Here is a 3,878-nt window from a genome sequence, read left to right as displayed (position 1 = left end):
CCCCTAGCTGCGCAAATGAGCCGCCTATAAAAGGGACGGGGATCTAGATCCGAATCACACCATCTTCCCTCCGCGAGCATTCATCGGAGCGCCTCTGACAAAAATCCATTCCATCATGGACAATCGACGCGACTCCTCCTCTCGCGCTCCCAGCCCTCAACCTGGAGATTGGGAGAGATGCTCGGTCCCACACAGTGAGCTAGTGGCGCTCCAAACCAAGGGATTCCTTCCCCCAGCCTTCATGGTTCCGGTTCGAGCCGGACTCTCCACCTACAAGGGCGGAAAATAGGCGGAGAGCGTTCCCAACCCCTCCAAAGGGGAGCGGGTATGCTTCGTCTCTTATCTGATAAGAGGACTCGGATTTCCAATACATCCGTTTCTCCGGGGGCTCCTGGAGTTCTATGGCCTTCAGCTGCACCACCTTACTCCTGCCTCCATTCTGCACATCGCGGGCTTCGTGGCCCTTTACGAGCTGTTCCTGGGCGTCGAGGCTCATTTTGCGCTGTGGAAGAGATTATTCTGCCTCGTACCCCGTTCTCATGAGGGGTCAATATATCAAGTGGGCGGAGCCGAGCTATGGCGCATCGTCGGGACCGGATATTTATCCGGAACCCCAAAAAAGGCGTCCGAAGACTGGCCTTTGGAATGGTTTTATATAGAAGACAGCCTGCTACCGGATCCAGTTCGGATTGGCCTCCCGGAGTTCAATAATGCTCCTCTGAAGAAACGCCTAAGTTGGCGTCCGCGGAGCCCTCAACGGGAGAATGACAGGGACGTCCTGTACCTGATGGGCCGAATAAGATTATTGGCTCATTCCGGATTGACCATGATTGGGGTCATGGCCACATGCATTATGCGGGGGGTGCAGCCGCTCCAGTATAGGGGTCACCCCATGTGGGATTTCAACAGGGAGGATGATGCCACCCGTCATGGCCGTAAGGGGCAGGGATCGGTCGCTGATCTGGTGAAGATCTTGTCCGGCCTATACAAAGGGGAAAAGGAGGATTTTCTCCGTGTTAGTCCATTGAACGGATTTTCTGTGAACAACCCTCGAAGCTGGGTAAGCGGTCATTTCTTTTTGCTTATCCGATCCCCATTCCCATGGTTAAGTATCTCACTTTGTGATTTCGACGCAGGAACTGCGCAGGGCTGTAGAGGATATACACAGCCTGCCTCCACAGCCCGAGGATCCAGAACGGTCCTTCGATCCGGCCTCCGAAGAGGATCCGGATATAAAGGTGGAGCTGATCGATGGGGTGTTCCACCAACTTAGCATCGACAATGCTTTGGTCGCCATTACGGCCGACTACGCCGGAATTTTTTTGGCTTCCCAGGTAACTGTGACCGAAGTCCTGATACCATGTCCCATCCGTGCTTATTTCTGATCACCACATACCAATGGTGTTCCGCAGGAGGTGCCTTTGAGGCAGGAAGCTGAGCCCGCAGCGGCTGGCCAACAAGGGGCAGCTCGGCCCAGCAGGCAGAAAAGAAGTGCGGTGCGGATCGAGACGTCGCCGCAACGGTAGGGCGCGCCACCGTGTTTCAAGGAAAGATTCCTGGAAGGCATACTCACGTTCGTGACCTTTTCAGGAAAAAGAGCGCTCGCCGAACTGTGTCCAGAGAGGTTGCCAATCGAGCCTCCGCCAGCCAGGCTCCAACGCCAGGTCCAGAGGGGGAGGCGAACACAAGGCACGCGTCGGAAGCTCCTCCAACGGAGGATGCCGACAGGTTGTCCGCCTCCAGATCTGAGGTGGAGAGTTCCATGAATCACAGGCGTCACCGGACAATCCTTCGTGACGCATGTTTCTCCCAAGAGGCATTGAATGCCTTTAATTCTGGAGATGCGCACCTCCGTGCCGCTCAAGATGGTCTAGCCAGAGCCACGGAGTAGTATGTGAAAGACATACGGGTGAGGAATTTGGACAGTTATATATGCCAGTAGCCCGCGAGACTTAAAATAGTTAGAATAACTGATTTAAGGATCATTTGTTATGCAGGATCTTACAGAAAAGAATACCCACCTGTCCCAGGAGCTTCAAGAGTGCAAGGCCCAACTTGAGGCCGCACTAGCCGCCACAGGGGGAGCCACAGAGACCCCCTCCGGTAATATATACTTCGAAAGATAAGTAGTTTGTGAAGTGCGTCGTGTGTATAAGTCTGACAATAATATTGCAGATGGCGCCGGACTAGATCCGGACAGGCAACAACTACTACGCCAGCTAAAGGCCGGCGAGAAGGTGCTTACAAGGGTGCGGCAAGAGAAAAATAACCTCCAAGATGCCAACACCTAGCTGGGCGAGGAACTAAAAGATGTTCGGGCCCAGCTGTCTGACTCTGTGAAGGAGAATCGGCGGCTTCGTCGCGGCATTTATAGTAAGTGCTTGAGCGAACTTTTGAAAAAAAAGGTTCGGCGAGGAAGTCGATTAACAGAAATATTTCTGTAGGTATGCTCACAGGTCGTCCTGCAGAGGAAATGCCCGGTTCAACGGGTGACCTACTTCCCGAGCTGCTGCAACTGCACGAACGAGTTTGGCAGGTGACGAGCGGCGTCGCCCAGGCCTTGTGGCCATCCAACTCCCTACCCGAAGGTCTTGGAGAGCTTGCAGAGAAGCTTTAGGGAGCACGGCGGCGCTTCCGGCTATGGAAGATATCGGCCTGCCGTCAAGGCGCCAGGGAGGCCTGGGCCATGGTGAAGACGCGGTACACGAAGGCTGACCCAAACCCCATGGCCAAGGTCGGACCTGTGGGGCCCAATGGGAAGGAGATCCCTGTGAGCTTAGTGTACGGCCAAGTAGAGTTGGCCGCAAAGTATTCCCAGCAGGACTGTAAACTAGACAGCCTATTAGATGGTATTGAAGAGGAATACAATCAGTCAATTTGACTATGTAATTTAAAATGACATGTAAAATGCCTTCTATCCGGATTGTAGATCGTTTGTCGTAGCGGACCTTTTCACTTCAACCTCAGGACCCGACAGTCCGGAGTGTGTCCGAATACCCTCGCGGTTTTATAAAAAACCGGGGCATGCATGGAGACCAGGCGTAGGGGTCATTAGTGCTTTATCAGACAAGTGCCCAACTAGTTATGTTATATTACATGGTTAGTAAGAAACATCTTCCAGGGAGAATAGTTCCGTTAGGGGTTCCTTTCCCTGGGAGGCATGCCCTAAATTGCATGTCCGGACTGCGAAAAAAGCAGGAAAGCATCTGGGGGCAGATAAATAAATAGGTAATAAATCATCTTTTAATTCACCGACCGAATATTCCCTTAAGAACGCTAGCTTTCGGCTTCACCCAGTCTGAGGTACACATCCGGCTGACCCGGCAGTAACAGTTGCAGAGTTGCTCCCTTTACCTCCTAGCCAAACAATCGGGAACGTAGGGGTAAGCACAGGAGCCAGGCAACCCAGCTTGGCCAAAACTTAAGTCATATCGATGCATATAATGGTGAATAAAAGGTACATGCGGAAGTGTGACACATGTTTTGGGCATAAAGCCCGTATAAATAAGCTTCTGTTAAAGAAGCCCCCAGGTATAATGAGTGCGAGTAGCACGTCAAGTGTGTGCGAACAATGCGCAGGCGAGCCTCCAAAGGCTTTGAGAAAAAGGGAGGGAGAGGAAGAGAAATAAAAGACAGCTAAAGTATAAAATGTAGACGGAGGAAGGAGACGAACTCAGAGTCCGGCGCTAGGCGTAGAATCTTCGGAGACGGGCTGCGTTCCATGGTTTCGGCTCGAGTCGGTTATCTGATGCGTTTCGCAGACGGTACGCTCGGCCGGTCAGGACTTGGTCGATGATGAAGGGACCTTCCCATTTGGGCTTGAGTTTGTCCTTTTTATTGTTCGGCAGGCGTAGAACTAGTTCGCCAACATTGTAAGT

The sequence above is a fragment of the Triticum aestivum genome, chromosome 7B (assembly GCF_018294505.1).
Source record: "Triticum aestivum cultivar Chinese Spring chromosome 7B, IWGSC CS RefSeq v2.1, whole genome shotgun sequence".
NCBI classification, from domain to species: Eukaryota; Viridiplantae; Streptophyta; class Magnoliopsida; order Poales; family Poaceae; genus Triticum; species Triticum aestivum.
Note: the sequence above shows the minus strand (reverse complement) of the source record.